Source organism: Bacillus rossius, chromosome 5 (assembly GCF_032445375.1).
Source record: "Bacillus rossius redtenbacheri isolate Brsri chromosome 5, Brsri_v3, whole genome shotgun sequence".
NCBI lineage: Eukaryota > Metazoa > Arthropoda > Insecta > Phasmatodea > Bacillidae > Bacillus > Bacillus rossius.
In genome coordinates this window covers 17,042,702-17,053,251 of record NC_086333.1, presented here as the reverse complement: position 1 = coordinate 17,053,251, position 10,550 = coordinate 17,042,702, and the positions used below count along the sequence as shown (strand labels likewise).

Here is a 10,550-nt window from a genome sequence, read left to right as displayed (position 1 = left end):
TAAGTTTAAAACTTGCTCTGACAAATAGTTTTTATTCATTGCTGTTGTGTTTAATATTAAAATATGTGTTTTAAGTTTTATAGTAAATGGCCCTAAATATATATTATTATTAATATTTAAAGTATTTAGGAGACATTAGTTTGGATACGCTGGTGTGTATAAGAAGGCATATTGAAAGGAGCACCACCACTGACAGCTAGGGTGTGTTGGCACGCGTGGGCGTGTGTTGACATCAACTCTTATGTCTTGTCGCCGAGCGAGAGCGGTCGGGCGCGGCTTGCGGCTTGACAGTAACTGTTGCTTGCCCTCGATGTTTGGTGTCACTGCACGGGTCTGTTGCTGGCTCGTGAGACTAACTATTAAAAACCTGCTTTTGGTGAATACATCCTTGGGCTGGTTTAAGGGCTAAATCCCTTATGTCATCACACCGATATGCGAGCAAGTGAAACAGATCCAGAATCTTCCCTTGCCCTAGAAGAAGCCAATCACTGAGCCACCTGTGTATAGGCGGTCATATTTTATAGTGATTCGTGTCAAATGTTTGTTGTAACTGTGATTCTCTCTAGTTATGATAACCAGAGCTATATATTAATATTAGCAACCCCGGGGGTTGGATATTTAGTTTTTGAGTTATGGGACATTTTTTTTTTACTGTTCATTAAGCCTGGGTTGAGTCTAAAGCACCCTTGAAAAAATTGTATCGGCGAATCAAAATGGTCAACATTTGGACCTCTGGAAAAAAATAAACAAATTAAGGTCTAGAACTTTGGTGAACGAGAACAGCATGTAAACTTTATAATTATTTTATGATTTAAACATATGTATTTATATATTATTTTTATTGGCTGTTAGTCGTAGGATTTAGAGTGTGTCACAAACAAAACTTAGTAGGGGCTATCTAAGTATGAAAGATGTTTTTAATATAATTTTTTTGTTATGTGTATTTAACATTATATTCCGCTTAAAAAATTCTTCATATAAATGAACCCAGTTAAATAAAGTTAGCACTAATTAAGGTAAAACATAATTTGTGCAATGTATTGGTGGGTGTGCAACATCTGAAAGTGTGCAGGCCTGTTCAATCCAGAAAACATGATCAGTATTAAAATTTTGCCCACATAAGTAACATAATTTGTTCTCATAATTACCAAAATGGTTTCCTTGTTAATATATATATATATATATATATATATATATAAAACTTGATCTTGACGTTGAAGTAATCTACTATAAAGAAAGCTTATTGCCTTGTCAGAGAATAATTTTTTTTCATTTATCCTTATTTTAATATTGCGCTCCAGCAGGTATCCAAATTCCTGAGACGGCAAGGGAGTTCAAAATGAGCAACTCTGCTTTAAGGATCAATTTTGAAGGTTATCAGTAATGGTGTTTTTGATTATTAACACGGAGAGTGCTTAAATTTTTAACTTGGAAAGAAATGAAACAATAACCAATATGAAATCTGCTTGCTTGAATACACAAGAAAATGATTATGTTCATGTATTATAGTTAAAATTTGTGGAACATCTTAGGATGAGTGAGGGATAGTTAATTATGGAAAACCTTGGGGGCACTTTTTAAAAGGATTTGGCGAGTCATATAAAAGAAGCAAGTATACTCATATTACTTGAAAATTGTCGCTTTTTATAGGGAAAATGGGGGTTAGTAAATTAGGAAATCCTTTTCTGAAGTTGAAGTTTTGAAGAAGTATTAAATTCTGACTCGAGACTAGTTTATTGATATGCCTTTTGGGAAAATGTTCAGGGCTAGCGAGAGCCGTTATTTTATACAATTTGGCGGAACATCTAGTTAGGAAAAGTTAGGGAAATGTTGTGAGTGAATTTATGCCCCAGGAGGATTAAATTTGGGCTTGTACATAAATATATAAGTATTTCCAGTGTAATGTGCCCCATTTTCTCCCTCTGTAATAATTATTTATTTAACCATATAAATACGTGGTTTAACTCTCATATAAAAAAAAATAAAATTACAAACAAAAAAATAGATAATTATCTGGAATAATATTACGTTTATTACTAAAATTAAAATTTAAATGAAACAAAATTGAATCATATATAATGCTATCTGTTACAAGTTTGCTTACACTTATAAATCAAAAGTAAAATAAAATATTAACTGTAAAATTATGTTGGGCACAACAGATACCAAGAATTCAATTAATTTGAAATAAAAATAAAATTTACTAGCTCCAAATTAGTCGGTTCGCATGAATTTAGAAACAATTTATCCGTGTGCGGTATGAAAAAAATGTTTATTCAATCATTATGTAATATCGGAGAACAAATAGAATATTATGTATATTAATTCTCAAAATTTCCCAGGAGAGTCTAAATTTTTCCAAAATGTTCTAGAAGGAAATAGGTTCCTTGAAATCTACCTGCTACCGTAGGCTATGGTGAAAGGGATTTATATATTTTGGCTGTAGTATCATATGCAATGAAGTATTAAATAATTAATTATTAGAGATTATGTACTATAAAGTAAATAGCCTTAAATGTATTTACATTTATTGGTTAGGGTTATTCAATGACAAGTTTATTTTACGGCTGCTTATGGCCGCGCTGGGCGGCCATCGGCGTCTCTTCTTGCGCGAGACCCGAATAGAGCCCTCCTATACCTTGTCTTCACAGTGGCTTGGTTGGGTCCAGAGGGAGCACGCAGCACGTGACGTCAGTGCGCAGTTGTCTTGGTCAGCAGCGCGGAGGCACTGGTGCAGGGTGTTGTCCTGACCTCGACCCCGGGCTGGTCAGGTCGGGTCACAGCGCGTCTCTGCAGCGAGAGCAGCATTCTCGTGGCCAGCATCGCCGCAACTCCTCGCTTCATATCGCTCTTCTCTGGCTGCAACAGTTACGTAACATACTGTTCAAGCAAAGTGGCTTTTGTTTTTAAGGGTTAGGTTTCTTATCAGGTAAGTGATTACCAAATCATTACATTTTTCAGCAAGACATAATAGTGCGTATAGTAAGTAGTTAAAACTCATTTTTGTATACTTAAATTTTAAATAAAAATAATTATTTTTTAAAAATAAAATATCAGGGAATAATTTGCTTGTGAGTTGTTCAGGAAATATAACAAAAAATAATCGAACAACATAGTTTGAGAGATCGTTGTTATCGATTTGTCGGTAAAAGTTTAAGTAATTAACTAGTTTTTAGATTGGTATATATCGCAATTCAAATTAGAGGCCTGCTTACATAAGTTATATTTTTCAATAAATACAGTTCTCATGGAATATAATAGTGTAGTATAGTCAAAAAAATACTCTATCGTATGTAAAATACTGAATTTTATAAAGTATTATAAATAGCTTAATAAACTAGATACTGCCTGTGCTCTGGATTCATAAACAATGGTTTACATCGGCCGCAACTAAGACTACACAAACAACTCACATCACACTCAGACACATTGACTGCTTATCTTCTAAATATGTCCCATTAGTAAGTGTAGGAGCTGAAATAATAGTCCTTTTTTCTAGCTTTGTGCACAATGCCATGTTATGGTAGGCCAGGATCTTTGGCTGTGTGAAGCAATGTCTACCGGGGGTTAGCGATGTTTAGCAATGCTTCCAGTTAAGTTAGGAAACCTGATCTTCAATGCTGCTATCCGAATTAAAATATTTGTACTTAATATATCCAGTTAAACAATATATGTATTATCAATATATAAGTATTCATATCAAAAAATTTAAAAGCAATGGCGTTAACTTCACAAAATATTTGTCTAAATAAAAACTAGCTGGTTTCATTGGATAATAATATAAGTGTATTGCGATGTTTGAACTAAATTAATGAAGTTAAAAAAATGTATTTAGATATCAGTGTCTCCAAATATGATATTAAAAAATATGCACGCTTAAAAGACCTGAGTACGAATGAAGTTGAGCTGAACTAGGAAATTACGCTAGATATGATCGTTGTGGAGTACCCCCAAGCTCTCACACCATTTTCTAACGTACTACACAACCGCTACTCTGGCTGTTGAGGGCCGCATGTTCTAGAGCCGTGGCCAATGTTGTGCCGAGGGTGAGGTCAGACGTAGTACTTAAAAAGTCATTGTTCAAGTTCTTCTAAAACATTACTTTCAGTGGCCTTTAAATTATATTTATGTTTGTTTTAATTACCAGTAGTGAAAATTAGTCGGTTCTGGATAAGGCTTATTGGTTTTGAAACTATGAAGTCCTCTACCACCTTCGATAATACGGGAAATTTTCCCTTTTTTACCCTCAAAACACAAACAACGTCATCATTACACCACAAAAAATTGGTTGTCTGTAAAGTCGGTTTACGGACGATAGTTTAACGTGACAACGTCAAATCAAAACATTGATGCAATTATTTATCCAGAAGAAAAGGAATGATCATTTTCGGCCTGAGACTGAGCCGTAATAGGTTTTTGCAACAAAACCATTTAGGCATTAAAAATATTATATTCTTTGAGGAATATTTTTTTTTAATTTTTCTATCTTTTGTATGATAAAATCTACTTCTACATACTTTTATGAATAAAACTGAACTATTTTTATTGAATTATTACTATTTTGTATGGATACAAAGGAGTGAAATGAAATGTACAATTTAATTAATAAATTTACTTTTATTTGCATTCATTAATTCAAATATATTTATTACTTTTGAAGTGTCGTGCGCGCCGTATTTATTTTTACAAGTACAAAAAAAATTCACAGCTGCCGGGATACAACCGATAATCTTTGAATTGGAAATCATCAATGCTAACCACACGGCTACGAGACCATATTGAGAAAAATTGTTTCAGATGTTATAAATTAATAATATTCCACGCACGATATTTGTTTAAATTTGTTTTATCTAGCATATTCCTTTTGGACTCGAAATATTTACACGCTCGTGGGCTCATAACTATAATACGGTGTGTGATTTAGTTGATCAAATAACTCATGACAAATAATTACCAATGTCAAACTAAAGCGTGAAAAGTATCATACCAGCAATAAATATTTAGTTACACAGCTAAAACAATACTCATACAACACTGTTTAAATATACTGATTTACACTAGTAATTAACATAATACGTACTTGTAAGAACGCCATTTCCTTGCGAATATACTCCCGTGGCGCGGAGCACAACAATAACCTCGAACGCCGCTGTGTTGTCGTCTGCCCCAAGCCGTGTGTGGCGACATGCGCAGGCGTGTCCCAACCGGCGCGACCCGCCTATCCCTGCAGCATGGCGGGGTGAAACCTGAGCAGTACGCCACCACGTGCCGGCCGAGTTCTCCGTACCATCCGCAACATACCAGAGAGATGCCACGCATGCGTAAACAGGACTCATGAGTTCCAGCTGCGCCTTCGTGGAGGACGGACGTGTCCCGGAGCTGCTCGCCGTGAACTTCTAGAGATCGACGAAGCCCAAGCTGTGGTTAGCACTTCTTAGTGCTACCCAGCGGTTTTGAAAGGTGCCTGTGTGCTACATGCGCACAGGCGGTAAGAGTGAGCTGCGCCAGGAGTAAGTGTGTGGCGACCAACAACTCGGCAACACCCGGGGAGCTAGCTCCCCTACAGCCTAGCCTGAACCCGGCTAACTTAGCCCCGGGGGACGGTCAGTGGGTGGACCCGAGCGTAGGCTACCACGACGACGACGACGACATGAGCGACGCTGTCGAGATGGCAGACAGCGAGGCCCCCTCAGGGCCTAGCAACGACCAGTCAAGTGGCTGGAGTGTTGCCACTGGCAAGCGCAACAAGCGTCTGCACACGGAGGTGTCCGGTGCAGGCAGCAGCGACGACGAGGCGGGGCCCTCCCCCCCTCGCCCGCAACCAACTGCAGGCCATGCCGCCGGAGCTGCGGCACCGCTCAAGAAACTTAGAGTGAAGCCCCTGTTCGTCTTTTTGGACCAGGGGCACACGTACCCAAGGGTGTACACCGCCCTCAAGCAGGCCCTAGCGGAAAAGTTCACCTGCCAGAACCGCGGCAAGGACGAGATCCAGGTTAATCCTGCGTCCGTCCCGGACTACCAAAGGGCAGTCCAGGCCCTTAAGGCAATAGGCGCCCAGCACTCCGTCCTCCTTCAGAGTGACGAAGTGCCCAAGAAATACGTATTGCGCGGAGTACACCACCACACCCCGGCCGATTTCCTCCAGGAGGAGTTTGCAGCCCTGAACCTGCCTGTCCAGAACCACTGGTTCTTGGAGAACAGGCAGCGCAGGGAGAAATGCGACGCGTTAGTTATAGAGGTGCCTCAGACGTGCGATTCTGAGCGCATCTACTCCCTGACAGAGTTTGGCGGCATGCTGGTGCGTGTCGTCGACTACAGGCGCCCCTCAGGCCCCGCCCAATGCAGCGTTTGCCAACGCTATAATCATGTTGGCAAGGCCTGCCATGCTGCCCCAGTGTGCCGGTGGTGCAGCGGGCCACACCGCGCCCCCGACTGCCCTAATGGGGGCAACCCTGACCACAAGAAGTGCGCGCACTGCAAGCAGCAGCATAGTGCGAACTACAGAGGCTGCGAGGCCTACAAGAAGGAGACTCGCCGTCACCTGCCCCCCGACGTCCGCAAGAGGCGCGAGCAACAGTCTCGCCGCGACGTGCGGGAAAACAGGCGGGCTGCTGCCCAGCCTCCGCAGTCAGGCCCCTCAGGCTACCAGGGCCCCCCCAGACAGAATCCCTGGGGCCCCCCCAGGTACCCACCGCCCGCCACTTTCGGCCAGTACATGGCCCAGGCTGGCGTCAACCCCTGGACACCTCTGCAGCAGTGCAGCCAGGGGTACAACGAGCTGGAGTACCCAGTCCTGGCCAACAACCCTTGGCTGCGCAAGCCAAGGGGGCCCCAGGGGCCCAAGAAAAATGCCACTGGCCACAAAAATGGCCAGGGCAAACCGCAGCAGCCCCCCCAGGAGCGGGCACAGCAGCCTGCTCGTGATAAGCAGCCTGCCCAGCCCAAGCCGCTGGCCACCAGACTGGCTCCAGCAGCCCCGGCGCAGCGAACGCCCCCGCCCAGGCAGCCCCAGGTAGCACCTGCTCCTGAGGCTGACATGCTGATCGACTTGGCCCCAGAGCAGCCGACAGCCCCGCCCATGCGCACGGAGCAGCCAGCCCAACCTGGCCTGGCTGACTTCATGCAAGTGCTGACAAAGTCGAGTACCTTTAACAAGGACTCGACTCTGGCCGAAACAATCGTCCCCATGTGCCAGTTGATGGTAATATGGTGCGACCCAGCCATCTCCCTGCCTGACAAAGTCCATGCCATGATGGGCTTCGTACAAACACTAGCTGCCAAGCTTAATGGCAGCTCGTAATCCGGCCCAGTGTTGCATACCAACCGCGGCCCATATTGTGGAATGCACGCGGCATTAAAAATAAACTACCGGAATTAATTCACCACTTAGAAAAATACAAAATAAAAATAGCTGCGATCAATGAAACCCACTTAACTCCGACTGATAGAATTACTATATTAAATTATGTAATCTATAGGCGCGACAGAGTAAATCATAGAGGAGGGGGAGTAGCCCTTATTGTCCATAAAAGCATAAAACACACAGAATGGCAGCTCCCCGATTTTCAGAATCTCGAAGCAGTGGCAATTAACCTAACTATTAACAGGCAAAATGTAAAACTTATTTCTATGTATGCGCGACCAGGCAGGTCCCTATGTGCGGCGGATCTGGACGCCCTGTATGGGGCGGCCCCGACCTTCCTCGCTTTAGGAGACATAAATGCTAAACACCGAGAGTGGAACAGCAGGCGAGCCACACAGAATGGTACAATTCTTTATAACCATCAGCTAAATCACAACTACCAAATTCATGCTCCCATGGAGCCCACACACGACACAGGGCGTGTGGGGGTTCTCCCAGATGTTCTAGACATCGTTATTAATAAACGTGTGAACTCGGGATTCGAACTCGAAGTTGTACACGACTTAACGTCTGACCACTTCCCTGTTCACCTAATTTTTGACGACGCAAATGTCAAATCGAACCCACCTCGTAAAGTCAGGGATTACAAGAATGCAGATTGGGCCAGTTTTAAAAATTATTTGTCATTAAATCTTGCAGAACTTGACGAAATAAATAATAGTGACAATCTAGAAAACGCTATAACAAATTTTACCGCGAAAATTCAAGACGGAATTAGCCAGTGCATCCCAGAAAAGGAGGTTAAGTTAGTGCATGACGAGCTGCCAGCCTACATTTGTGATATGATATCGCAAAAGAACAGACTGCGCCGCGAATACACACGGTGACGCACACACATTATCAAACGCAGAATCAACGAGCTTCAAACTGCTATATCAGATGAACTCTCGTTGTGGCGTAGCAGCCAGTGGGAAGCTAAAATCGCAAAGCTCAATGTACAGGACGGGAGTGCCTGGGCAATGACTAAGCGAATTTTGAATAAATTTGATAAAATTCCACCCCTCCAAACAAATAATGGACTTGCCTTTCTTCCCCAGGATAAGGCGCATGCTTTCGCAAGCACCTTAGAAACAGCATTCCAGCCCAATTTGCAGCCTTGTGACAGGCCATTCACTGCACAAATTTACCGCGAACTCCGCGCTAAACTGCACCAACCCACTATCTCTGAGCCTCTCCCCACCCAGGCCCAAGAAATTAAGCGCGCTATCAAGAATATAAAGCCGCGAAAAGCCCCTGGGAACGACGGCATACAAGCAGTTGTTCTCAAACAGCTTCCAGACGAAGCCTTAGAATATCTGGCTGAATGCATTAATGCGATGCTCAGACTGAATATTTTTCCCTCCCAGTGGAAGGAAGCTAAAGTAATAGTCTTCCACAAGCCGGGCAAGGACAAAACACTGCCCCAGAACTACAGACCAATACGCCTCTTAAGTACTGTGTCCAAAGTTGCGGAGCGCATAATTTTACACAGACTCAAAGTACACATACACGAACAAAACTTGCTGCCAAATGAGCAATTTGGCTTTCGCAGTGCTCATTCGACTACCCACCAACTGGTCCGTCTTACTGAAGAGATAACCAGCGCATTCAACGTCCAAGACTATGTAGTTGCTACGTTTCTCGATGTAGAAATAGCCTTTGATAGAGTTTTTCATGCAGGGCTCATACATAAAATGTATGAAGCAAACTTCCCGGATTGCTACACTAAACTCATTGCATCCTATCTAGCAGGCAGAACCTTTAGAGTGTCATCTGAAGGGGCAACGTCTGACCTAAAATTAATTAAAGCCGGAGTGCCGCAGGGCAGCATCCTAGGCCCTGTACTATTTAATATATATGTACGCGACATGCCTCGCCCCGCACATAGACTAGTCAAGCTAGGCTGCTATGCAGACGACACTGTAATGTATAGCAGATCTCATAACCTACAGCTAGCCACTACCAGGCTCCAGACTGCGCTCACTGAAATTGAACAGTGGTGTACAGCCTGGCGCATAAAAGTAAACACGACCAAGTCTGAGGCGATTGTGTTTACACGCAAAAACCTCCCGCCAGCCGACAACAGGCCGCAACTACGCCTATTTGATGAGCCAATCCCTCACAAAGACGTAGTTAAATACCTAGGAGTCCACATGGATAGGAAACTCCTGTGGAGACAGCACATTGACATTAAACAAACCCAAGCTCAGGTTAGAATGCGCGCATTATATCCTGTAATGAGCAGGCGATGTGGCAGCACAGTCAAAAATGGATTACTGCTCTACAAAGCTCTCATACGCCCGATAATCACGTATGCAGCCCCAGTCTGGGCTACTGCAGCATACTGCCATCTAATTAAACTGCAGCGAGTTCAGAATAGGTGCATTCGAATCGCTGCAGACGCCCCGATATACTGTCCAGTAGAGAACTTGCATAGTGAAACTAACACTGAAACTTTGCAAGATTTTTATATCCGCACAACCCAAAATTTTTACGATAAATGCGTAAATAACTTAAAATCCACATATTTCCTCCCTTGGAAACTACGATCCAAATGATACACAGAAGTATAAGCTGCCGAAATCAATCCTGGCGCACCGCCCGCCGTAGTTGCGGGCGAGGCGCCCCCTGATTGGCCGAGCCTGACAGCCAATCAGCGCACGACCCCCTCCAAACAAAACTAGTTGCCGGCGCTCGGAGCAGCTCAGTACCTCCCGCGCCGGCCTTCCACGGACTCGTGGCAGGCTGGCAAAACAAATATGCCTATGCTTCCGCATAATTAAGGGCAGTGTGTGCATGACAAATGAAACAAAGCTCGCGCACAATACACATGTGTGCTGGCAGCTCTTAAATAATTAAATAATAAGTAAATGTTATCTATATAAATTTAAGGTTTCACCCCCTTAGTATAAGTTAAGTAAATTAAGAACATAAGCGCCCTAATTATCATACATGACAATTAATTATGTGATTATGTAATAACCAAACATGATTATAATAATTCAAAATGGTCCGAAGCACGCAGGTGTATGTACTAACCTGCCTCAGGGTTCACTGCCTGTGTTGTTAGGGCTGACTCTTTATGCCTGATGGGCATGGCTCGCCTGGCAGGCCTCACCTCCAGCGCCGGTCGTGTTTCTGATGGCAT

At 43.2% G+C, this 10,550-nt stretch overlaps 1 protein-coding gene across 1 annotated transcript in view; it reads left to right on the top strand.

The window, feature by feature from the left end:
* Nucleotides 1–2,753: 2,753 nt before the first annotated feature.
* The window catches only part of LOC134532218 (uncharacterized), a 141,042-nt gene continuing 133,245 nt past the window's right edge, over nt 2,754–10,550 (top strand). Inside the window, exon 1 of the mRNA XM_063368638.1 lies at nt 2,754–2,929. The gene's annotated coding sequence lies outside the window, so the exon portion shown is untranslated. The remainder of the gene's footprint in view (nt 2,930–10,550) is intronic.